This window comes from Mus musculus, chromosome 2, assembly GCF_000001635.26.
Source record: "Mus musculus strain C57BL/6J chromosome 2, GRCm38.p6 C57BL/6J".
In the NCBI taxonomy this organism is placed as follows: Eukaryota; Metazoa; Chordata; class Mammalia; order Rodentia; family Muridae; genus Mus; species Mus musculus.
Genome location: NC_000068.7, coordinates 73,396,851 through 73,423,730, shown reverse-complemented (window position 1 = coordinate 73,423,730; position 26,880 = coordinate 73,396,851). Strand labels below are relative to the sequence as shown.

General features: G+C 45.6%; 1 long non-coding RNA gene across 3 annotated transcripts in view; it reads right to left on the bottom strand.

Annotated features, from left to right (window-relative positions):
- Nucleotides 1-26,880, bottom strand: part of Gm13707 — a 45,017-nt gene that overhangs the window by 8,136 nt on the left and 10,001 nt on the right. The window contains exons 3-8 of one of the 3 annotated variants that reach the window (XR_866429.3): nucleotides 6,368-6,560; nucleotides 4,131-4,284; nucleotides 3,170-3,434; nucleotides 2,389-2,456; nucleotides 1,803-1,902; nucleotides 1,517-1,623 (exon numbers count right to left, since the gene is read on the bottom strand). This is a non-coding gene — a long non-coding RNA (predicted gene 13707). The remainder of the gene's footprint in view (nucleotides 1-1,516; nucleotides 1,624-1,802; nucleotides 1,903-2,388; nucleotides 2,457-3,169; nucleotides 3,435-4,130; nucleotides 4,285-6,367; nucleotides 6,561-26,880) is intronic. The other 2 variants (XR_866430.3, XR_374648.4) reach the window with 2 other exon arrangements.

Genomic DNA, 26,880 nt, shown 5'->3' with positions numbered 1-26,880 from the left:
CCTCTCTTCGTTTGGACTATCTAATATTTGCAGGGCACTCATAGGGTTCATATTGTAAATCTGTGGTACTGAATTTATCTTTGATTCTCCTTGGAGTTGGAAAAACGATGTGGCCCCGGTGAAATGCCAGATGATAGGAGTTGCTTTCTATCAAAGTTGGAAGCCGTCTCTCTGTGCTTCAGTCACCCAGCCCTGCACATATTCAGAGGGGAGGTAAGGTTACAGCAAAAAGACAGGCTCGTGTCTGACAAGATTGAGACAGTGCCATCAGTATCTTCCCCTGTGCATTACCTCATTGAACCCACAGCAGAAGGAAGAAACTTGTCCCCATTTTGCATATGCAGAGCTAGCAGCACTGAGAAGTGACAAGCCAGTCAGGGTCTCGTGGGCTTGGTTGGTTGGTTGGTTGGTACTGTTGAGATAGGGACTAGCTAAGTAGCCCACACTGACCTACAACTCATGATCAAACCTATCGAGGGCTGGGTTTACAGTCCTGTTCTGACAAGATCTCACAGCATTTGTGTTGGGTAAATAGGGGGTCGGGTCAGGCAGGCATTGTGGCAAGCATGCAAGCAGACAGACCTGTGAGCCCAACTGTGCTGCAAGCTGAGGCAAGGCCTCCCTGGGTAACTTAGCAAGACCCTGTGCAAATTTTTAAAAATTCACAAAAGGCTTGAGATGTGGCTCAGCAGTAGAGGGTTTGCCTAGCCTGTACTAAACTCTAAGTTCAGTCCCCAGTACTACAGAGGGGCGCTATCATATCACTATGACCACTTCATTCACACCATTCCATGGCATTTTTATCATAATTGAACTAACTTATTTGACACATATTTTGAGTATTGTCTCAATAATAAGAACACAAAGGGTCAGGTCAGCTGAAGAAATGAGGATCTGCAATACATAGTAATGATGTTTTGGGAGAGTTTACAGGGCTAGCCTATAACCCCAGAACTAGGCAGGGCATACCACTGCTCTGAAATAATATCTCCTCCCTAGAACTCAAAGAAAGACTGAGCCCTGGGAACTGGGTTGCGCTGTGTTGATTCACACACGCATCGGTGCCTCATCTCCCTGGCTTGGACTCGCGGGTTTTCACAGCACTAGTTGAGAACTCCTGCCTCCAGGACCACCGGAGAGCTTGTCAAGTGCAGACACCAGGACTCACCAAAATAAAAACCCCCAGAACTCAAAGAGCTTCCAGGGCTTTGCACATTCCCGTTTCAGGCTTACCGTCCTTTGGGCTTTGCCCTTGCCTTGAACCTTTAGAATAACATTGCCATATGGAGATATATGAAGCAAAGCACCACGAAGGCCTCGCTTTCTGTCAGGCCCGTTGCTTCCATGGCACGCTGCCCGCATGTGGATGGCACTGTCTCTAAAGGAACCACCTTACCAACTGTCGGGGGTGCTAAGATGGTTGAGAGCATGTCTTAGTTCCCGTTCTATTGCTGTGAAGAGACACTGTGACCAAGGCAACTTATAAAAGGAAACAGTCAATTGGGGGTTTGCTTACAGTGTCAGAGGGTGAGTCCATGACCATCATGGTAGGCAGCATGGCAGCAGGCAGGCAGGCATGGTGCTGGAACAGTAGCTGAGAGCGTCACAAAGAGAGAGCGCTACCTGGGAATGACATGGGTTTTCGAAACCTCAGAGCCCACCCATAGTAACACACCCTCCTCTAACAAAGCCACACCTAATCCTTCCCAAACAGGTAAACCAACCAGGGACTAAGTATTTAAATAGATGAGTCTACGGGGACCATGCTATTTCAAACACCACAGAGGATAAAGAGAGCTTACCTAGAAAGCCTGGCATCCAAAGAGACACCCAGAACGTGAGTAAGGACTCCCGACAGTTGTTGTCTGACCTCTACACACATACTCCACGGCATGTGTATGCCTACATTCACACATGTGCATCACGTACACACAAGAATGACAAAATTTTTAAATTTTCTGTCAGAACTGGCACGGTTCACCATTGTAATTTTTGCTACTTTGGCAGAGACAGGGGAAGGGTGAGTTTTGGGCCACTCTGGGCTACACAGTGAGGAGATCTTGTAGAAAGAGAGAGAGAAAAAAAGATGACTGTAAAGAATGGTAGGTACCAAAGGGAGATGATTACCAGGGATTGGGGTGGAGGAAGTCTTTAGCCATCATAAGCATTCCTCCCCAGCAATGGTGGACTCACCAGTATGAAGGACAACAGAGAGAAACCATGGCAAGTCAGGCCCTGTGACCTTAGGTGTGTAAACAGAGGAAGCTACTGGAGAGAAATCTAGCCTTGAGACTCTCAGAACAGCCTGTTAGAACGGCCTCCTCCCTGGGGATGATGCTCCCACCATTAGCAGGGAATTCCCACTGCATAGGTCCCCTCCACACTCACCAAGTGTCTCCAGTAGTGGGAGAAACCCTTAAGCGATGCAGGGCGCTGGTTCTCATGAGAGATTCCCCCTGAGAATGTATTAGGACAGAGTCCTGTGATCCTGGATCCTCTGCTAGAAATTCTGAGTCAAGAGTCCCTGGGCAGAGCCTGAGAGCCTGTATGTCCAACAGGCTTTGGGATGCTGCCTGAAGCCACTGGCTCTGACTTGACTACTGCGCCTTTGATAGCCCCTGCCTAACTAGCGCTCACATCTATAATAATTAGTTTTATTTGCATTCAACTATTGTCCACAATTTCCATTGACTAAGCTGATTAAAGGAGTAAAGCCGTCAGCATGGTGGTGTTGTACTCAGAACATAATTATGCCTCATAATTATGCCATCCTCTCTGACCATGAGTCCTAGTTCCTTGTCTTGCTAGCCTCACTTTGTTGTTGTTTCCCTTTACGCCACATACCCTGGCATTTGTAGTGGGATCTGAGATGCTAATAGATGTTAATTATGGATTTTTAAAAAATCAAATCAAAACAGCAAAAAAAAAAAAAAAAATCACGAGAAAGGCTGACAAGCCTTCACCCTTAATCATCTCAGGGTTAACTAATGATCAGAATTCTTTCCGTCGAGGTGCTTATACTGCATCTTGATGTTGACTATCATAAATATAACTGAGCTATTAGGCTCTATTTTTCATTGCAGATGAAATTGATGCATCTTTGTGTGGTGTAGTCTGACGTGGTAAAATTGTTGCTCTCTAGGTAGGATATTCATAAAAATGTAATTACCGTAATCAGAACAGACTTTAGGCTGAGCAGGGACTGGCAGCTTCGTGATTGGCAGTCCTCAATCACCTCCCGTAAAATAGAGAAACTTCTTAAAGCAGCCTTGGGATCATTAATGTCCTATAGACAGAAACTATTCCAACCAACAGCAAAGGATGCCGGGATGTACGACGGACAAGAGCTTGAGGTAGCCAGCTGCCTCTGCCAGCTCCAGGCTGGACTGGGCAGAGTTTTTAAGGCATTTCACACCAAAAGCAGTGAGTGCTGCCTGGTGAGAGAGAGAAGAAAGAGATCTCCTTGGTGTAATTATGAAACCATGGCTAACTACATACTCTGCGTCTAACATTTGAACACCTTGCGTTCGTAACTAAATCAAGGACCAGCCCCGGCACTGCTGTGAATACACCAAGCCACTCCAGGAGAAAGTAGCAGCCCCTGCCTGGTCTCTCGGTTCCCTGGTACATAGTGTCCCACATGCTGGCTCGGGCTTCATACCTTCTAAGTTCAGTGGTACTGAAGTGTTGGCTACTTAGAGGAATGAAGGTTCACAAAGTGAAGTGAATAGGCTTTTCAGCTCAGAAGAAAGCCATCTATTCAAACACGGCGGCCCATAACCGCCTCTTTTCATAGTCCTTAGCAGGGGAACAGTGCTCCCCTTTCTCCTTAATGAACCCCCAACATCCTATGACTTCACCATCTTAAGTAAGAAAAAGAAGTCTATAGTCACTTTCTGTCTTCGCCATCTCAGCTGGAACTCCTCCATCTGCTTTGAGCAGGCCTTCCTGCAGCAGGAAAGTCAGGCAGTGAGGCAGACCCGCTCCTCTCTCCCCCCAGCTCTGTGCCCCCACTTCATGGACAGTGGTTAATTTGGGGCTCAAGCAGGAAGATTGAAACTAACTGGCCATCTCATGCAGCAGCTTCTCTCCTCCTGAGCTACACTGTGACATAGTAAAGCTGTCCCTACCTGCAGGGATCATCTTGCTGGTTCTTCATAGACACTGCTGTCACCCAGCGGCATGACTTGGCCCCCAACATCTCTTGACCAGCCAAACTCCCTCAGCTCTGCAGCCAAACTTCAGCTTCCCCATGTTGGAGCCTCGCAGCCCCTCTAGGTGGCCCTGTTGGACAGAAGTTAATGTCTCCTTTGACCCATTCCGCCCAACCCTGGTCCCAGACAGTCCTGCAACCAGCCTTTCGCTGTAAAGTGAGAATTTTCTTGGGTGGGCAGATGGGAGGTGGGATGGTGGGAGGGGTCAGGGGTCAGGGGGTGGGGGGTGGGGGATGAGGAAGGAACTTCCAGATAAAAACAAAACAACAACAACAAAAAAAAAAACATACACTAGTCTCCAGCATTGCTTCACCGTCTTTTCCAGGGAAGGCTGGCTTGCAGTGGTACTGAACTGTCAGCCTGTCTCTTGGCCTGTCATCCTTCCAAATCCTCATTTCGCTGAGTTTTTGTCGTAGGAAGTTGTGTGAAGAGTCCTGTACATGAGCTACAAGTCACCTAACCAACACCACTCACTCCACGTCTAATGGACTCATTAACACCACTCAGCAAGCCGTAACTTACCAACAGTACTTAGTAAGCACACCAACACCACTCAGAGAACACAAGGTCCAGCTCTTGGCTTCCTCCTCCTGGTCCGTCTCAGTCGTGAAGTTCCAGTCTGCTAGAAGGTTGGCTAGTCTACAGCTCAAGGATGGCCAACAGTCCTCTTGGTTGGCACACCAAGCCTGGCCTCCACCTTGCCTCTCTCATTAATAAAGGTAATATTTATTTTGCCTTACCATCTATCTTTCATTTTCTTTTCCAATTTTCTTTTTAAATTTTATTTGTTTATTCATTCATGTATCTATTTATCTGTTTATTTATGGACATCAGTGTTTCGCCTGCGTGTATGTCTGTGTGTGGGTGTCAGGGCCCCCCTGGAACTGTAGTTACAGACAGTTGTGAGCTGCCACGTGGGGGCTGGGAATTGAACTCTCGTCCTCTGGAAGAGCAGCCAGTGCTCCTAACCACGGAGCCAGCTCCTCCCTTTCCAATCTGTATAAAACCTGGAACGGGAAGAGAAATCTCCGCAGAGGTCCTGCATCTTCTCACCTTATAAGAAGGCAGGGAAGCCAGGCATGGCGCCATGCAGTCAAAACCAGAGCACTTGGGAAGTGGAAGAAGGAGAATCAGAAGCTCAAGGCCAGCCTGGGCTACATAGTAAGGCCAGCCTGGGCTACATAGTAAGGCCAGCCTGGGCTACATAGTAAGGCCAGCCTGGGCTATATAGTAAGGCCAGCCCGCGTTATATGAGACCCTGTTATGAGGAGGAAGGAGAACAAGAAGGAGAAACAGGTGGGGAGTAGGCATGAAAAATTTGAGTCATGTTTTTTTCTTCCTTTTTATACCTTTTTTTTTTTTTTTGATGCCTTTCTCTGACTTGTCACGTATGTTCCACCTTGGTAACTTAGTGAGAACTTCTTAGTTAATATTCTGAAATGTGTCATATGGAAAATAGCTAAAAAGCTTTTAAGAGTTTTCTTGCGAACTGATTATAACAACTATTTGAGGACATATATAGCAACGGGATGAGGACATTTTAGATAAAATTTGAAAATATTTCAAAGAGAAAAATTACTTTCAACGAGATGTTAGTTTTTATCTCAGCTGTGCCAGAGGCAGGTAAGTCCCTCCACTTTGTCGGTCCCTCATCTAGTCACTTATGACATAAGGCATTTAGCCTAAATAATCCCTCGGGTCCATTCTCAACTCTGTTCAGAAGTGTGTAAGACCTGGAAGGAAGGCAGGACGCTTTCTGTTAATGACTGGACAAGGCTGGTGATAGAACACGAAGACCAACAGTGCTCAACTCCACTAGCACGAAGAGCCGTGGCCTTCCTCCACACCAGACTCAGCCACTCGGTTAAGGGGGTGTACGTTGGTGTGGTAAGAAGTACTCGAGTGTGTGAGAGGTAGTCCTCGACACAAAGAACTTACAAACATGGAGGAGAAGGTAGACATTATAAGTACTGCTAATGCTAGCTAAGCAGGATGTTTGATTTACCCAGCAAGCATTCTGGAAAGTTCCCTATTCTGTATAGCAAACACTGTGGAAGGGTCACTGGACTTGAGCCTGGGGTGCGGTGAGCATAGCAGTTTTAAATCTGAGCATTGTGGTTCCGCGTATGGGGACAGTTCTAAACAGAACTCACCATTGGTGACAGTCCACAGCCCCAAAGAAGTCTTTGCATCCACAACCCTGTGAGTCTGAAAACAGCAGGCATTTCAGTTGGAAAATGATGGGGTGTACTTTTCTTCCATTTTCTTTCTTTCTTTCCTTTTTTTTTTTTTTTTTTAAGACATTATCAGTCCGGATTCATTCTCTTTATAGTTTGATTGCTTCATCTAAAAAAAGAAAAAGTATCCCTATTACCAGGGGTAGTTGTAAAAAGGCTTGGGTAAGGCCCAGAGAGCCAGATAAATACATGGTATTTATTCAGCTGTCCCAAGTTATTGTCCATCTCCTGTCCAAGGTCTGTCGGTCGACTCCTAAATTCTATATTTCCCATCGTTCCTGCATGAAATCCCTTAGAAAGGAAAACAAGCAGGAAAGTTAAAAAGTCAAAAACCCCTGTCCTCATGAAAGTTATCCTCAAATACAAATTCTCCTCACTGCATTGAGGATCTGCTTGGCTCTATGCTACAGAGATGGCAGCAAGTGACCAAAACAGGCTGGCAAGAATTTCCTGAGCACCCATGGATACCCTGTGTACCTGCACTCAGTACCATCTTAGAAAATACCAGTGATTCTGGACAGTCTCTGTCTTTGGCATTGGAGCTACAGTAACTGAGGTGGGCTTAGAAGTTACTCTCCACGCTTCTCTGCCCTCCTAGCCAGAAACTAAGCTACCTTCTCGTCGGTGACTTTCCCATGGCAAGTTCAATGCAATTGCTTGAGTCCATCACTCTGTGCACGTGTAACGGCTTTAAACTTCATTGGGGTCCTGGACATTTTATTCTCTCAGAATTCTGATCAGGTGCCTTTTCACAAGGAGTTTGCCTCCCACCTTACTTTGTCTAATTTCAATATTTAATATTGACTAAGTTGAAATTCCTTCTCAGCAGAATCCCTGACGAGCCAGTCTTTCTACTGAAGATGCATGGGGAACTTTGTCTGTAGGACTCAGGAGACAGGAAGCCTCCTACAGAGATTTTCAAAATGATGTGCGGAGGAGCCCTCCAAGGGAGTAGAAGAGTTGGGAGTCTTAGTGCTATTATCAGAGTGATCAGACTTTCCTAATGAGACTCCAGGGCAGATGGCCTGACCCACAGTTTGACAAAAGGGCAGATCGTTTGATAGCTGGGTTTATGATCACCATCTTCACAGTGGATGAAGCCAGCCAGAGCCAGTAGCTGTTCAGAGTGAAAGTCACGAACAATGAATCTCTGTGAGAGAGCCACGGGGTGGGTGGTGAGCCTTGCTGATGTCATCCACTTAGGAGCCAGTGTTTCCTCACCTAACACAAAGAAGGTTTGTTGCCAGGGCTTTCCTGGAACCGGCACTGTCATCACCTTGCTATCTGCAGGGACAAAGGTGCAATCTACTGACCACGGCACAATAAAGCTTTGCTTCCAGACAGCTCACTCTAGGATGGCAAGATTAGAAACTAGAGTGGGAACAGGCAGATCATCATCTGTCATCTGTCCTAGACATTGTTGACTCTATGGCTGCTTTTTGATTTAAGATATCATACTACACACACACACACACACACACTATATATACCATATATATACCATATACGCATATATGTGCGGTGCTGAGGTTCAAACCAGGGTTTTGTATATCCAAGTGCTCTATCACTAAGCTGCAGCCCCCATCCACACTATGTTCCTTGCAATTAAATCTTTACCTCTCTGTCTGTTAATCTTGAACATTCTGTTTTAAACTCGGCTGTTTCATTACAAAGGATGCAATTCAGAAAGTCAAATTCGTCCACTTAATGAGAATATTTTGTCCAGCCAAATGCATTAAGCCTTCCCTTCCTCACCAGCACTCAACGTCACTTCTATTATGTACTTGGAGAATAGTCCTTGAAAAATATTTTAGTTTCAGTACTTATTGCCAACATAGATAAAGGACACGAAACTGCCATCTCTACTTAAGTTCTATGTCTTTTGAAATCTGTATTCCACTCAAAGCTAGTTTATTAATATAGCAACCAACACCACAGGTTAATTTTGCTAATTCAGTGCTTTAGATTCCATTAGAGTAGGAAGCTTTATTCTTCTTTTTCCAGGTGTATGCATGAGTGGCCTGCACCCATGTGTGCACTCTGTGTGTTCTTTCAGTCTGTGTGCACACAGGTGATATGGAGACCCTTCCTGAATAAGTCTTCCACCTTATTATTTGAGGCACAGTCTTGAGCTCACCAATAGGACTAGTCTCACTAGCCAGCTTGCTGTGGGGATATGGCCTCCACCTTCCAAGACTGCAGTTATAGGTGGGTACCATACCCACCCAGCATTTATGTGGGTTCTAAGCTACAGTTTTCTTGCGTGTTCAGCAAGCACTTTAACCACTGAGCCATCTCCCCCACTTCTTGTTTCTTTCTGCAGAGGTGGTGCCTGAACCCATGGCCCTGGGTATGCTAGGCAAATTCTCTCCCGCTCGGGTGCTTAAAACTCAAAAGAAAGATTCATAGACGTCCTCTCCGAGTACCCAGGTTTTAAATAGCACGCATCAACACTAAAGAGATATATTTGAACCCAGGCCTTTAATCCCAGCACTTGAGAGGCAAAGACAGTTGGATTTCTGAGTTTGAGGCCAGCCTGGTCTACAGAGTGAGTTCCAGGACAGCCAGGGCTACACAAAGAAACTCTGTCTCAGAGGAAAAAAAAAAAAGGCTGCTGCAGCTCCAAATATTCTCCACAGACTCTCCATGCTACATGGACAAGATGTGAGTATCCCTGGTAAGAACAGCGGGGGCTTCCTGGAAACCATCTGAGCTTCAAAGACTGAGTAGGTGGTAGGCCATAGCAGAAAATGGGATTTCCATTAGGGCGGGGAGGAGGTGGCAGTTAAATAAACACAACCAATAACATCTGACAGGAGTGGGAACTTTAAAAAATTGACTTATATGAACTAAAAGTTAAAAGAGCTTTTTGGTTGTTTTCCAATGACATCTTCCCTGGAAAAATGAGCTTATGACCAAGGAACCATTTTTCTCCTGTTGCAACAATACAAGAAAAAGGGGTGTGGGACTGAGAAGGGGGTTGCAATTTTATGACCAGACTGAGGGTCGTCATCAGTAAAGAAAGACTGTACAAGGCTAATTAGTTGCTGCAAACATCAAGAAACAGAAGAGTGCACAAGTCACATGCCTTCATTCAAAAGCCCAACATGTCACCCGTGAGGTACTCTTGCCAACCCCCCCTTATACACACCCCCCCAAATCAGATGAAACGTCTAGATCTTTTAAAAGCCAGTTTAGAGGCAGCGTAGGAAATAAGGGAACTTATTAAATAGCATCACAGAGACAGTTAGCAAATTTCAAACTCCACAGGAGTCGCACCTGGCAGAATCAGTCACTCTCTCTTCCCAGAGCCCCATCCAGGCCAGGTGCTTGTTGGCCTACAGAAGCAGGTGATTCTTCCAGTGCAGCGGAATTAAAGTCAGGAGACACCCTCGTTAGGACTCTAAGCTTGACAAGTAGCTGCTTCATTTACTATTCACAACATCCCTATAAGGTTGGTAACACGTATGGGCCGAACTGGCTTGAGGAGTGATCCTTCCATTCTTTGTAGTCTCTCCAGGGTGATGTCATAGAGTGAGCTGCAGGGTCCAGTGTGTGTGTGTGAGTGGCACCATAACTAGTGTCCCGGTTTTTATTCTATGGGAAACTTACCGATAGAAGGAAAAAGTTGTTTCCTCTTCTTTTTCTTACTAGAAAGAAGCAGCCTGCCTTAGTTCTCCCTGACGTGCGTAAGCGTCTGCTTCACAAGTGTCTGTACTCCAAGAGCCATCTTGGAAAAGCTAGGAATTTTAAGAGTTCTTGGATATTCAAAAAGATGTTCCTAAGAAAGGGGTGGGGGACATGGAACTCACTACATTGCTTCCAGTGGGGAACAAGAAACAGACACACCCCAGAAATGGCATCCCCAAGTGGTGAGAGAGGCACGGACTTCCTGCACGTAGTGTGTATGGCAACTCTGGAGTGTTCCCTGCAACACAGCTGCAAAAGGGCGAGGAATGAGCTATCTTGAACTCAACCCCAGTGGTCATCGCAGCTTACCATCTGACTCATGCTAACTGTAGCAAGACAAAAGGTGTGTCCATCCCTGCACACCTGTAATGTTCCAAGACTGCTTTCCTCAGGGCTCAGGAGTGCCCAGAACTTCCGGGGGACATCAAGCAAATGACAGACCTGCCCAGTCTGGTTTTTCTCCCAGTCTCCATCTCTCTCTCTCTCTCTCTCTCTCTCTCTCTCTCTCTCTCTCTCTCTCTCTCTCTCATAACTGCCAAGAGGCACTTGGTTCAGTGCCTTTGGCATCAATGCCAGGAAATCTTAGTTATCTGTCCACAGGGTTTGGTCATCTGTTAACACATTGCTGGCTTGTTGGACCTCTTGTTTGATAAGAAAACAAAACAAACTGGATGAGTGAAAGAAACCAAACACGAAGTAACATAAACTCTGTGCCACTTACATAAAGTTTGAAGACAATTAAATTCAGAGGTGGAGAGATGGTTCAGGGGTTAAGAGAACTTATTGCTCTCGCAGAGGACCTGGATTCAGTTCCCAGCTGCCACATGATGGCTCACAACCATCTGTAATGAAAATTCCAGGGGATTCAATGCCTTCTTCATGCAGTCAAAACACATACAAAATAAAATGAATACATCTTAAAAAGAAAACAAACTAAATTCACCTATGAAAATCAAGCTTAATAGAAAAGTTATCTTTGGCCAGGTATTAACTGGGAGTGGGCACAGGGGACCTTGAGAGAAAGATTTATCACCTGACTGTGTTACCAAACCAGGTATCATTAGGTCATTACCTGGGCAAATCTCATCCTGGACTTGTCACATTTCGGGGCTAGGGATGGGAAGGGGAACATTTTTAAATTCAGGAGTCAACCAAGCATAAAGAGCTAGAAGTCCAAGACCTGATTCCCTTCCTACAGGGTCTAGAGATGTCTGTAGTGTGGAATAAACAAAGTGGTCTGAGGTGAGAGAAAAGGTAATTAGAGGGAAGATGACATAACGGTGGTCTGTCAAGTATATATAATGTGGTTCTTCACTTTGGGAAAACAGGAGCATTAATTCAACTTGACCAGCATATGCTTGCCCCTCTGACATCAGAATGTCGCCCACAGAACATTTTCTATAGACGTTTCTCAAAACAGTGGTTTCAACCAGTTTGAACCACCCAAGGCCTGATTCTCTAAACTGCTTTCAAAAGGTCTAAGACAGTCTCACCCTAAGTACAGAGCACAGACGTGCAGGCCTGTAGACATGACTGAAGAAGGAGAACGGCTTGAGCTGAAGGGTGCACAGCCAACTTGGGCAGCATATTCAGCCTACAAATGAGAAATCAAACAGTTGCTACCAAGGTAACTACACATCCGAGCTAGTGCAGTTAACTCAGGGACTTCCTGGGTTGTTGTTTGGTTTTGGTGTTTTTGAGTCAGTCATTTTTGTTTGTTTGTTTGTTTTTAAGATGTATTTATTTTATGTATATGAGTACACTGTAGCTGCCTTCAGACACCAGAAGAGGACATCAGATCTGTTACAGACGGTTGTGAGCCACCATGTGGCTGCTGGGAATTTAACTTAGGTTCTCTTAACCACTGAGCCATCTCTCCAGCCCTTTGATCAGTCTTGTTACTTCAGTCTTGCAGCCACAACCTTCCAAATTCCAGGATCACAGGTACAGCCACCATGCTAACTTCCTGACTGAGCTTTAAAAGAAAAGATGTGCAGTGAAAAAAAAAATCTTTTTAGTTAAGAAGATGCCTGAAGCCTCTTCAAAGAGTTTCCTCTTTGAAGTGCGGCCAGAGAGCTGGCTCAGCAGTTGAGAGTGCTGCACTGGCTGCTCATCCAGAGGACCAAGGTTCAATTCCCAGCACCCACATAGTAACTCACAATGAAGGGTCTGATACCCTCACACAGATGCTCTTGCAGGAAAAATATCAATTCAAATCGAGGAAAAATAAATCATATAAAAGGATAAAAGTAGCTGGGCGGTGGTGATGTACGCCTTTAATCCCAGCACTCAGGAGGCAGAGGCAGGCAGATCAATGGGAGTTCCAGGACAGGCTGGTCTACAAAGTGAGCTCCAGGGGTGAGTTCCAGAACAGCCAAGGCTACACAGAGAAACCCTGTCTTGAAAAACCAGGAGAGATACAGTAGAGGACTTCCGGGTCCGTGTTCATTCAGAGATGATGTACCTAACTCTCAAGAGACTGGAGGCCCCAGAGAGTTTATAGAGGCCAGGTGGGCATCCACGAGGAGTTGGGGTGGTGTGGGGAGGAGGTGTGGGATGTGGAGCAGACAGAGGGTGGATGGGGAAGCAGGGAATGGAATATGGAGTGTAAAAAATAAATTAAAAATAAAATTAAAAAAAAAGAAGGGGGGGGGAGAGCGAGAGAGCTTATTATAGGGACCAGGTGCCAATCCCACAGGAGCCATGTGTAAGAATCCACTGAGCTCCAACCACTTGTGATCCATGTGCCTTAGTGTTATGGAAATGTTACCTTCACTAAAGCAACATCGTAAAAGAAAGCAAGCCAATAAACAAATACTGATTCTAAACAGCAATAGACCTGCTGGCTCCAGCTCGCCTATTACTGGGACCACTTACCTTCCTCTGCTGACTCAATTCCATTATAACTCTGAAAATGAATCTAGCTAATGAATCCCATTAGGCTGGAGGCGAGCCCCCAGCAGGAAAGGACTTCTTCATAGGGAGGGGAGTGAGCATGGGGTTAAAGAGATGACAGACCCAGGCTCCTGAGGTTCAAGTTCCTGCCTTGTCATTACAATCATAACCTTAAACCAATTTCCTCAACTCTCCGTTCCTCAGTTTCCTAATCCATAATAGCATTAATGATGAGGATTAAGCAAGGCAAATCCATGGAGGTGTACTGAGGAAACACCCCGAAGCAACGTATGCCCATCTGGTGTAGCACTTGCTGGCATTACCTCTGCCATCCTTGCACGTGACCTGATAGACGCTGTCATCCCTGTCCCAGAGGTGCAGCCCGGAGACCAGATGTGCATAATTGGCAAATGGGCAAAATCAGGATTTGAACCCAGATCCAGTCTTTTCCTATGGAAAGGCTTCCCTGGTGCTCGAGGGGTGCTCAGTTGGCAAAATGTTTGTCACGAAAGTGTGAGGACCCCAGCTCAGAGGGCCCAAATCCCTGCAAGAGCCAAGTAGGGAGGCATGTGTCCGTAATCCCAACACTGGAGATGTGGAGACAGGAGGATTCCTGGGTGTGCTGGCCAGCCAGGCTCGCTGATCAATGAACTCCTGTTTCAGTGAGAGTCTTTGCCTCAAACACGGAGATGGAACAACTTTGAGACACTGGATCTCCACCTCTGGCCACCACACACACTTGCGCATGAGCACATGTTGACAGATATGAACATGTACACATGCATCTAACACGCACACATACACAGAAGGGATTCCCAAAGGACAACTCAGATCTTCCACAACCTCCACCCCCTTGGATTGCCCTAGAGTTAGCCCATTTCCTGTAGCTAAGGCTGACGGTGTATTCCTTTTCATCATATGAGAACAACCAGTTTGAATGAATGACAAATAATTGCTTTGAGATGGTGAACCAAAATTGTGTCCCCACCCACCCTCAATTTTATAATAATAATAATATAGGGGAAAGAGATTTTTAAAGCCCAGAAGTGGGACACAGGAACGGGTGTCACTACCAGGAAATTTTGAAATATCTGGTGGAGAGAAGTTAAATGAACTCAATATCAATAAGAGTGGGGGTGGGGGGGAAACCTACATCCTAGACTCAACAGAAGAAAGTGCATGCATCGAATGAAAAATTAGACCAGCTTGCTGTGATGGCATATGGCCATAACCCCAGCACACAGGAGGCCATGGAAGGAAGATTATGAGCTTGAAGCCATCCTGAGCTACATAGTGAGACCTTGTCTTTAAAAGTAAATTAAAATAAGAGAGAAAACTAAAGGATTAAGCAGATGGGGAAACAAGAGCCAATCCAGAGAGGATCCAAACTCAGGAAGGCTCTTGGTGACACTGCAGAAGGGTCTGGGTCAGCCAGTAGAGTTTTAGTGTGAGGAGTTTATGTACAGCCATGACCTTCTAACCTAGCTATAAGGAAGTCTGGGTAGGAGAGAGACCAGGGAGGAAAAACACAGGAAGGGGTGTTAAGAAAAGCAGTCTGCAAGGAAGGTTCTTCAGCATCCCGACGGAGGAAGCCGGCAGATGTGCCAACATTCATTTTTCTATTGCCGCTGAAACAAACGGAGAGTGTAGTGGCTTTCAACAACACACATTTATTTCCTTAGAGTCCTATAGTCAGAAGTATAACACAAGCCTGAGACGTTAGAATCATCTGAAGTGCATCCTCTCTGAAGTTTAAAGTGAGCACTCCCATCTACCTGGTGCCCACCCACACCCCTTGCTCCTCCTCTTCCATCTCCAAACCCAGGGGCAGAGTGACTCTCTGGTGCTTTTCTGTAGCCACACCCCTCCCTGTTCAGCTGGGGAAGACCCTCTGTCCCAGCATAATCAGTGATACTCTCTTTGTCTCAAATGCTTCAACAGTCATATCGTCAAACTCCCTTTTGCCAAGTACGGAATGTGACTACTGGCTTATGGGCTTCGGGGCATTGTCTTGCCCAGCATAGGCAAGTGCACGTGCCCGGCAGATACCCCCACATCTTGACTTGACAGCTGTTTCTGTACAGCATCCTGGACTGTGGGTCCTCTGGTTCCAAGTCTGATTCTTAACCTTCTGGTCAATTCTGTGAGCAACCAAAAGCCTGTCACTAACTCGTCCGCATAAACTAACAGAAATCAGCAGGAAGGGAGTGATGCACACCTTAGATCCAAGCACTCAGGAGGAGTAGAAAGGTGGATCTCTGAGTTCAAGGCCAGCCTCTTCTACAGAGTGAGTTCAAGGACAGCCAAGGCTACAGAGAGAAACAATAGCAACACAAACAAAAAACAAACCAAACCAAACAACCCAACCCACAGGAATCAACTGAAGAAGCCCACTGCGTTCGCCCTTCTTGCAGACTGCTTTTCCTAACACCCCTTCCTGTGTTTTGCCTCCCGGGCCGAGAATTCTGACTAGTCGTTTGTTTGTTCCACCCTTACTCATCTGTAAGTAAACACTTCCTGTGAACATCTCCATCCACCCTCTAGGAGAAACTTACTTGTAGATGTGAGAAAGCCTATCAGGTGTACATCTACACAAGAGATTAAAAATCTGGGACACTGATCTCTCATCGTGGGCCTGGTCTTTATTTGTAAATCCAGCTCTTCATATGTAGTCAGGATTACCAGATATTATGTAAAACAAAACAAACACAAAACACGAAGCAAACACAGTTCTGTGAACATTTTGGGACAGACTGTCCTGCCTTGGGAGAAAAAAAAAGAAATACAAATAAAACCTTCTCATAATACTAACAAAGAACCCAGGCACACTCCAGGACACTTAAGCATAGTTTGCCCACATGCAAGAATACTTAGGTCATGAAAAAGTTCTTAGGGACTGAGACTGTAGCTCAATGGGAGAGCAGTGGCCTAACCAGTGAGGCCGGGGGGACAAAGAGGAGAGGGAGGGAGTAGTGAGGGAAGGAGGGACGTTTTTAGAAAATGAAACCCCCAGCCAGGCGTGGTGGTGCACACCTTTAATCCCAGCACTTGTGAGGCAGAAGCAGGCAGAGTTCTGAGTTCGAGGCCAGCCTGGTCTACAGAGTGAGTTCCAGGACAGACAGGGCTACACAGAGAAACCCTGTCTCAAAAAAAAGAGAGAGAGAGAAAGAAAATGAAACCCCCAATTAAAAAAAAAACTTTGCTTACTGCCAAATAACTATACTTAAAATCGTGTCTGGTCTGTCACGCATCATGAACTCATTGTTGAATAAATGAATAATGACTGGAGCTTATATAACTAAAAGCTCCACTGGTGATCTGAAAAATAAAGGTGAGAAACTCCCAATACTTCTAAGAAAGGGAAAGCAAATGGAAGTATAAGACAAAAACCTTAAGCAGGATGGAGGATTAACCCAGATGCTCAAACATGTACCCTGAAGCAGCTCAGGAAAGGAATGCACAGACATACTGACGGTGGAATAATCTAGAAGGGCTTTAAATGAAACTTTCTGAGCTGCTACTTTTCCTAACAAGGGTACTTGTCCTGGAGGGGTAGAAAGGACTGCCTCTGAATTGAGAGAAGACGTGGCCCATAGACAAATGGCAGTTTATAAAGGTAAAAGGAAACCCCATGTTAGGATACGGTGTTTAATTTTAACTGGGCATGTTAATTGGGTGAGCCAGAGTGGGCTTTTGATTGCTGGACTCCAGTAAAACTCATGGTTCACCAAGTTGCACTTTGGTGGTATCTGTACTTGGATCTGTCATGGCTTCCCTAACTGGGGTGATAGATGTGTGTGTAGCTTCTCCCCAGGAAAAGTTCTGTCACAACCGAGGTTGTTGCTGTGGTCCATGTCGCTGAGGCAACCATATACCTACGCGGAAACATAAAGAGCCCGGGACTCTGAAGGCCTTTGTTGTGCCAAGGACTCAGACCTTTGTTTGTCCATTACGTAAGTGGAAAGGAGAGAGAACCAAGGTCGTTCTGATGTGAATGCACAACACTGCCCTGTCTATGACACTTGGGAACCCAAGTGGCAGCTCTAACCTTACCACCAGGGCAACCAATCAGCAACCTGAAGTCACAATTCCAGGTGTCACCAAGGGTTGGGCTCACACACCACCACAACAGTTTCTAAGCCCGTCATGGTCTGGTTGCCTCCTTTGTTGGAATAGCCATCCCAGTGCTGGACACACAGAGAGACTAGAAGGAGCTGGGAGCAGCTGGGAAAGTTTCCAGGAGAATCCCCATCACTGGGGAGATAAGGCCAGAAGAGGTCGGGGGGGGGGGGATGGCCAACTGTTGTAAGTATTCAATATTAATTGAGAGTTTCTACACCACCTTGGATCATTTAGTTCCCAGAGAAAAGACACAAACCTTTACATTTAGAATAAGCCTTAACTGCACTAGAGATGGGCAAATATAACCCTCTAAGCTATTAGTATCTACTTTCCCATCAATAACCCCGAGTTATAACTTGTCATGTTCTGCCTGGGCTGCTCTTACTCCAACTGGCCAGCCGTTATGGCCATGTTTTCATGACTCAACTACACCATGGCATTTGATTCTCTCGCCACCTTGTCTCTCTTCTCTCATAGTCCTACCTCAGACCCCAAAGCCCCCTAAACAACAACAACAACAAAATGCTACCTACCTCTCTTCTGCCCAGCTTTAAGCTGTAGGCATCTTTATTGACCAATCAGGGATAGCCTGGTGGGCAAAGTTACACAGCATCACCTGGTGTAAGTGAAGATCTCTGCATCCCAGAGGAAACCAGAGCCAGTATTTAGCATTACAACACATAGCAACAGACCAAGCCTCAACAGTTTTAAACTGAAGGTCAAGGTCTGCACACACAAAAATGTTGGTAACCATGAGAATTCACCCATAGGCCTACATCGGCAGGTGCCGAATTTAGCATTACAGTACACAGCAACTGACCAAACCTTATCACAAACCTTCACACCTGACTTTACCAAGTTTGAAGATACAGAAGAAACTCTCCCCCTTTGCACAGTCTGTGAAGAGGAAACTCCCCCTCCTCCACCTCCTCATTAGACTTTAATAAAATAATGAGATTCTGTATTTTCAGAGCCAGGTTCTGAAATGTCATTCATTAACATTAAAGATAGAATGCCAAGGGGTGGGGCTTAATTTTAGAAACAGAAAATGGAGTGTTTGGTGAAGTGGAAATTTCTAGTTTCTTTGGAAACTCAACTATGTCGTGTGTGTGTGTGTGTGTGTGTGTGTGTGTGTGTGTGTGTTTCTGGAAACTGTCTTGTGAGAGGATGTTTTGCTGAAGCAGACACGTGGGAGGGCATGTGATGTTTTGCTGGAGCAGATGCTTGAGAGAGTGTGTGATGTTTGGGAAGAGTCTAAATGGAACCCCACAGACAGTGAGAGGTTGTTCTTACACTGTGATGCCACGTGAGGCTTCTCTGATCTTCACTGCGTAGAGAGAAACTCGTCAAAGAACTTCTTGTGGTATTCCAGCTGCTTCTGGCTGCCTCTGCTGACTCATGCCAATTCAGCGGAGCCTTGCAGTTTCTGCTGGATCGAGATGCAGTTCGTGTTTGGTGTTTGCTATTGGACTGGACTGCTGATATCCTGACAGTGAAGGGTGGAATCCCCCCCCCAAGGAACTACTTCTAAACAGGTCCACAACCCCGCTTCCTACTAACCTTCTTTCTCCCCAACCTCTAGTTGGTGGGCTAGAAGGAAGCGTTGACGAGTTCAAGAATCCTAAATAAAGTAGGGTTAGAGAAAAATCCAAGCCTACAGTTTGGATTTGATTGGGTAAAATAGAAATAGTCACCCTGCTTCCAAAAACATCAGTCTAATGGCTGCAGGACTTCTACCAGAGCCCCTTGTGAGAAGGCCACAAGGCCCCAGCTCTTGTGTAGCCTGCTTGGAAGCCAGAAAGTCCTCAGAAAGGGGCTTCAGACACATGCGTGTTTGGGGAAGTCGTTTGAAAGTGTTCTGTAGCAAAACAAAAGGCCTAGAAAGGAGGAGCCGAGAGCCAGGAGACAGCTAAGCATACCACAAAGCAAGGAGTTTCAGTCTGACTCAGTGTGGCAACTGCACGCCTGAGGTGAGAACGGACTCCTGGAGGAGAGGAATTAGCGACAGAGTGACCAGATGCGAAGAGACATCTGGGAAACGGTACACATGTTATAAAGGAAAATGGCCAAAAGACACAACAAACCCCGAAAACCAAAAGCAAAGTGCCACCCCAAACAACATTTAAAAGCCACCCGAAGGCAATCCTGCAATTTAAGATAGGAACGATAGCTTGCTCTCTAGTATGAGGTTTGAGGTTTGGTCTTGGAAGGGGTAGGGGCAGTGAGAGACTTGTTCTGAACAGTTTGAGTGATTGTTGGAAGGTCCTGGGAGCCAGGCTCAGATCCCTAACCACAGTCTGATGAGCCCTGAGAACTCTTTAGGCAAAGGAAGGAGAGCTGGAGGCAGCTTTTCAGCCAAGGGTGAGGCTGTGGTACTCTCCAGGGAGGAGGAGGAAAATGAACCCACAGCAGACGGGAGAAAACAACCCCGGAGGCGCCTGCAGAAGGGTGGGGATGTGTCTGAGGTTTGGGGTGAAGACTTACCTGGTTCCCTCGATAGCAGAGACTAAGGCTCATGTGTGTTTCCTCCACAGAAGCACTGGGTCTGCAGTAGGCACCTCGTGGTGCTGGTGAGATGTCCCAGTACAGTAAAGATGAAGAGCGGGGGTCAGGGGTGGGGGATGGGAGCGTGGGGGTGGGACTACACAAAATAGTGACGGAAGTCGTGAGCTGGAAGAAATTCTGAAAGCAGTGCCGAGTTCTTCATCAAACGCCTTGCATGTTCTCCTTCCTTCGACGTCCTCTATGTAGCTGTTTACACCTGTGGATGCCCCAGCAGTACCCGGAGAGCCGAATGACTCTACTGACTCTACTTCCTTGACTCCTATTTCTACATTCTGCCCAAAAGCTTTTGTGACCGGAAACAGACAGACCCACTTTTAGGAAATAACTGTTCCACCCCTCTCTGGACTAGGGGCGTTCAGCATCTTGAGTGTTCTTTCTCCCTTTTGAAGTGGGAAAATGTTATTTTCAAAGAAAGCACTAGATGGCACTTGTGATGTGTTCAATAGTTGCCTTAGCTCCTTTTTGGATAAGGTGGTGGTGGGGAGCAATAAATATTAAAATGGGAAAATCATCATTACAATAATGAAGATCAGTATCTTATGATTGTGTTTACTGTGTTACTATGTATGAGCGATATCTTTATGCAGTGTTTGCATTTAAAATCTGGGTTTCGCTTTATGAGAACTGCAAGAGGGAACTAACGTCTCTAATATATGGAAACCCTTCATCAGTAAAATAATAAAATGAAAAATAATGTTTGATTTACACCGAGGTTCACTACAGGCTTGTGTTCTTAATGACTGCCCTCTTCCATTTGCAATATTTCAATTTGTAATAATGAGTTGCAAAATAGGTTTCCGATGTCCATCCACTGTAGAGAGCAAAATAAGTCATCCTTAATTTAAAAGAAAGCATTACAGCTTAAAGGATTTCTGTGTTCTATTAACAAAAAAAGGGGGGAGGGGAGGAAATGGAACGGAACGGAAACAGCAGATGTTTCTAGAGTTTCACCATCTTACAGCACTAACAAAGACTTGAGGCACATATATTCTTTTGTGTAGTTCAGTAGTCAGTTCACTAGGCCACTTGCTTAATGATCTCCTGGTCCCACTTTAATGTACAGAGATTGTAAGCTTTTAGCACAAATGCCAGTTGAAACAGTTCCTATTTAAAGTATATTAAAAGAAAAAATGTTGCCGGGTACCATGGCAACAAGTGTAGCCTGCAGCCCCAATGTAGCATCTTACCTGTACCTGTTGTGGAGCTAGCATAGGAAGAGTCTTATGTGTTAGGGTCTCCAGTGGCTCTTTCTTACTTTCTCTCCTCTCCTCTCCTCTCCTCTCCTCTCCTCTCCTCTCCTCTCCTCTCCTCTCCTCTCCTCTCCTCTCCTCTCCTCTCCTCTCCTCTCCTCTCCTCTTCCCCCCCTTCTCTCTGTTATCCCTTATTTTAAATGTACTTTTCATTGCTGTAGCTTTCTAGGATAATTCAACACAATGAAATTCTTTGGGAACAAGATGGATTATAAATAATAATCGTGCTAATATGATGTCTTGTAATTGCATTAATTTGTAGGTTTAGGATGACATTGACATCCTGAAAGTAATATCTCATGCAATAGTAAATTCAAGGTGTCATAACTCAGAGCTAAATATGCAAAACAGCGGCAAGACTAGGAAACATCTTAGATTCGAGTAAATCTGACTCTTTGGATACAGTGATAGGAACGAGTTCTGGATAATTTAAGCACAAGGGACTTTCATGGTTTGATCATCAGGAAGTCACTGAATAGATGGGAGCCTGGTGCCAAGTCTGGACACTCCTGGATTCCAAGAAGCAATAGCAACTTGTCTGGGCACTGTTGCCCCATGTCCCCAACCTTGTGTACCTCTCCTCAAGATGAAGGGTGTGGCCATCCAGGTTCATCCGAAATAGTCTAAGAAAGATCAATTCGCCCTGACCCGGAGCTGCCTCCTTTGTATGCTGAGTCAGGGAAACTTGACTTTTCTTAGCTAAATGTGAAATCACTTCAGTGTGTTCCATTTATTCACAGATTTACTGTCCCCCAAATATGGGGAACTCAGTCTGGAATAAAAGGCATCTCTGGAAAGGGCATTAGCACACCATGGGGGTGGGGGGCTGCATGCATCTGTTACACTACAAAGCTGGAATGATTGAGTAGTCTCCCCCCCACCCCCACCCCCCCACACACACATTGCTTCATTGTGGCTTTCTTTGGAAAGCGTTGCCACAAATGCAATTAGTCAAGGTTTACATTGAGCTCCTACTGTATCAAGTCAGGAAACCATAAATCCTGTGAGTTCCTAGTAAAACTCAACAGGACCCACAGAGGCACTCAGAGGAAAGGCCTGCATGAAGATGAGAGCAGACACGGGAGCAAGTTATCTTTAAGCTAAGGAATACCAAAGATGGCTGGCAGCTCCTAGAAGCTATGAAGAATTAGAGTGGCTATTTCCCTCAGAGTCTCCAAAGCAAAGAATGCCGCCCACATTTTGGTTTTAGCCTTCTGGCCTCTTGAGTGGCACAAGAATACACACCTTTTGTTTTAAGCTACTCAGTCTACGGCTCTTTGTTATTGTCTTTCTTGGGAGTTAATACAGCTTTAAGAGGTTTCCTTATGTAAAGGAAACACCATGGAAATAAGGTGTTTGTTTGCGGGGGGGGGGGGGTGTGAGGGACCGTTCTTAGTACATTTTATGTTACTATAAACACATACCTGAATCATGTGACTTATTAGAGAGGTTTATTTGACTCATGATTCTAGCAGCGGGGAGGTCCGCACAGTAGTGATGGAGTCTGTCGACCACAGCTCCTTCCCACTCTTGGACTGTATCACGGGTGATATAAAGCCAAAGGGAAATAGCCATCGAGTGGCTGGCCTCACATTGTAGCAGCATGGTTTGCAAAAAGCTATCCAGTCACATGGGCCCTGTCCCACTCCTGCAAGATGGCATTAATCCATCCCTGAGGTCACAGCCTTCAGGATTTGATTAGCCTCCACTGGGCCCACTTTCTGAAGACTCCTGCACCTAGCACTGCCACCACACTGAGGACCGTACCTTCAATACACAGTCACATCCAAACGATCGCACTACAGTGCACGGTTATGAAAATGGGGTGGCAGGCGCAGGGTTCTATCTCAAGTCCGTGGTGAAGGGACATTAGCCAGCCCGGACCTGGCACACGGCTCTGACAGGCCTCCTCCCTTCCCCCATTCCCTCTGCCATGTTAAAAACCATTAGATTACATTCCTAAACCTAGCCCCAAGGGCATTCCCTTATTTGACCAATTCTTCTTCCTGATGCTGGCTACCAAGGTCCAGCTATCAAAATATAAAATATTAAAATATTAAAGTCCAGCAATCAAAAGCCCCCTTTGGCTCACCTAATTAACATGCCCAATTAAAATCAGACACCTCATCCTAACACAGGGTTTCCCCTTGTACCTTTATAAACTGCCATTTCCCTATAGGCCCTGTCTGTCTCCTCTCTGTCCCAGAGGTGATCCTTTGTCCCTCAGGGATGAATACCTACCTCTTCTCTCTCCCTTGTTCCTTCCCCTTCTCCCTTGTCCTCTATCTCCTGTCGCTTATTCCCTGCCCCTTTTCTCTTTGAGGTAAATAAGTCTCCTTTATGTTAAGAACTTGTGAGTCCTGAGCCAATACTGATCCCTCCATACGGACCATTTAGTTCATTTCTTCCACAAAGGCTATTGAGTGCCTCTTGGCACTTTGGAATGAGAGACATAGTGCTGAGCACATTTAACCGAGCCAATGCTCTTATGGAAGAGGCAAGTGAGAGATATGGAGGTTGAAATCAGGTCTTTGAAAACACATTCGAGGATGGTGTGATCTAGAGAGTAATGGAGTGTGGGGAAGTCTGTTTGGATTAAGAGGTAAAACAAAGCGATGAGCTCTGAATCAGGAGCAGACAGAACCCGGGGAAGAACGTCTCAGATAGCTGAAACACCAGAGTGAGGATTTCAGGAAGGAGCCAAGCTGAGCTTTAAGGAGAGACAGGTCATTACATGCAAGTGGAGGAAGATAAGTAGGAACCCAGACAGTTACTGTGGTTTAAGCGTGCCATCAGGTAGCAAAAGGGGACAGTGAGAAGAAAGGTCCCTAGACCAGATGACAGAAAGTGGAGATGAGATGTGTTTCTGTGGGACTGTGGAGAAGTGGGTAGTTTTGGCCATAAGTGAGGCAGAGTTTGATAGGACTAGTAAGTGGTAGTTTTGTGCTGGCTCTTGGTTTGTCGTTGCTCAAATTCTTATTAAAGCAATACACACACTTACACTTGCCCCCTTTTAGATAAAGACTTAGGCCCAGGAGTGTTGCATTAGATGGGGGAGCTGTGCTTCTAGCACAGACTCATGGGACCTCCTAATGCGGCAGTGGATAAATGCAGGAAAGAAAGACCCCGTAGGGTGAACACAGGGAAGGCTCGGTGCGACAGGCCTTTGAAGACACATAGGCTTGAAGAGTTGCATTCCAGATTAGCTAAAGAGAAAAGTAGACAGGAAATGAATAAACTCATCTGAATGGCTTATAACATGACTATAAAGCGGTAAAAAGTCAATAAATGGAGGTCAGCAAAGTGAAGATAGATGATAGAGGGCTTCAAAATCCAAGTTTGTTTGTTGGTTTGTTTGTTTGTTTATTGAGACAGAGTCTTACTGTGGAACTGTCTGGCCTTGAATTTACAGGAATCCGCCTACCCCTGCTTCCTGAGTGCTGGGATTAAAGGCATGAAGCACGGTCCAGCAACCATTTTCTGAAAGGGTCAGAAAGTTGAAGGGTTTTGATTTGTTCTGCTCTTTTGAGATAGGGTTTCACTCTAGTCCTAGCCCTAGAAGTCCCTATATAGCCTAGGCTAGCTCTCAGCTATGGCAATTCTTCTGCCTCAGTGGAGTAGTAGGATTATAGGTAGGTACTACCACACCAGCTGTAAAATATTTTATAGACCACGTACGTACCTTTTCAAGTCTTTCGTTGTACCATGAAAGCAGCCATAGAGGATACTCTTATGAATGAGCCTGGTTGTTTATTACTTAAACTTTATAAGAATAGGGGTAGGCTAGAATTGGACCTCAGGCTACACAAGTGAGGTAACTCAGTAAACATGTATTGTTAGGGCTTGTGAAGTAGCCGTGGACAGGCAGCATGCTTCATGGGTCTCCAAGTTCCCTGCCTCCTTCCAGGCTTTCAATCTGATACCTACTTCTCTCACATGGGCAGGAAGGGGATGCATTGCCAGATCCTGGAGTCATCTCTGACTGAGCCTTCAGCTTTTCATACTCTCTGCTCGGCGCCTGCCATTCAACCCAGTCTCAGCCAGCTGCTACATGGTATTTCTCAGGCGCACACCTTGATTCAGGGAAGGTATGTGGCCTGATTCAGGTCCTAAGATCACCTGGTGTGTCTGAGAAAGAGGTTTTCTCACTTTTTCGAGCCACCAAATGGGATACTCTCTTGCCTTTGAGAAATGGCATACGGGCACATAGCTTGGGTTTCTGGATTCATTTTTGCTGTTACTTAGAGAATTCATCTTTAGAACAAAGGCAGAGCAGAAAATAGCAAAGCCGGCAGGGTTTTCATGACATGCTTGAGCTGTTGAAGCAAACCAACATGGAGCTGCCCCTTCATTTACTTGGATCTATTTTACTTTATGTGCATGAATGTTTTTCCTGTATCCACGTGTACCACATGTGTGCATGGTGTCCACAGAAGTGAGTGGAAAGCAGCAGAACCTCTGAAACTGGGGTGAGAACTGGTTGTGAGCTGCCGTGTGGGTGCTGAGCATCCTGGTCAGTGCGCACATGGCAGCTCAAGTAAGAGCAACAAGTGCCTGGGAGCCGTCTCTCTAACCCTAAGCCGTTTAGCTTTAACTGTCAACCTGACAGAATCTAGAATCACCTGAGAAGAGGATCTTAATGAGGGGTTGCCTAGATCAGGCTGGCCTCTGAAGGTGACTGTGGAAGCTTATCTTGATTTTGTTCATTGACATGAGAAAGCCCAGTCCACCATGGGCATCATCATTCCCTAGATGTGAGCCCTAAAACACTTCGCGGTGAAAGTGAGCTGAGTAGTAGGCATGTATGCAATCATTCTCTCTCTCTGCTCTTGGTCGTTGGATGTGTCTAGCTGTTTCAAGCTCCTGCCTTGATTTCCCCCTCAGTTGTGGACTAGAACCTGGGATTGTAAATAAATTCTTACCCTTCTCTCTTAGCATTGTCTTTACCAGAGTATTTCATCTCAGCAAGACTAAATTGCAACCCCAGGGCTAAGCTGCCTTGACGGTTACAGTGATTGACTACACAAACATGAAGACTAGAGTTTGGATCACCAATCACCACATGAGTGTGGTGGGATAGCCTCACTATAACTCTAGCCTCTAAAGGCAGAGGCAGGGGATCCCTAGAGTACGCTAGCTAGCAAGACTTGACATAGTGGCTCTCCCTGGGTTTGACTGAGGGACTTGACTTTAATGAATGAGATAGAACAGCAATTGAGGGTGGTTCCTAACATCAACTCAGTCTGCACATGTTCACAGACACACATGTTCACAAATGTGCATGTATACATACACAAATGGAAAGAAAAACCACACAAACATCACCCTAACATCTATCTATCTTGGACTTTCAGTTCTGTTAGTACATAAACAGTTTTCTTGCAGATGTTCATCTGAATTGAGTTTTCTATTAATTCAAAATTGGATATTCCATTGTCCCTGCAAAATAATATGGAATGAGTAGACAAGGGAATTGGTGAAGACTAGGTCTGACATGATAAAAATGACAGTAAGAAAAGGAAGAGAGTTAGACAACCTAGGTCATCAGGAAGGGAGAATCTATATGGGAGGCTACTCTATACCAGTCTGGCCAGTATTTCCACACTGAAAGTGAAACAAAGGAACAGCGTGTGGGGAAGTTGCAACCACCCACAAGAAAATCCATGTAAGATGTCAAACCAGAATGTTAAAGACAAAACAGACATTTACTTGAAGGCTTATGCAATCCTAGTCCAATAGATGATCTCACCCTTGTAAGGAAAGAAGTGAACTAGCTCACCACAAAATTCTATAACCAGGTCTATAAAATGCCGTGTAAAACTGGAAGAATACTGAGGACGGAAAAAAAAAACCTGTAAGAACTGGATGACTAGGAAGAAGCTGTGGCTTGTAGCTTGGCATGGAGGA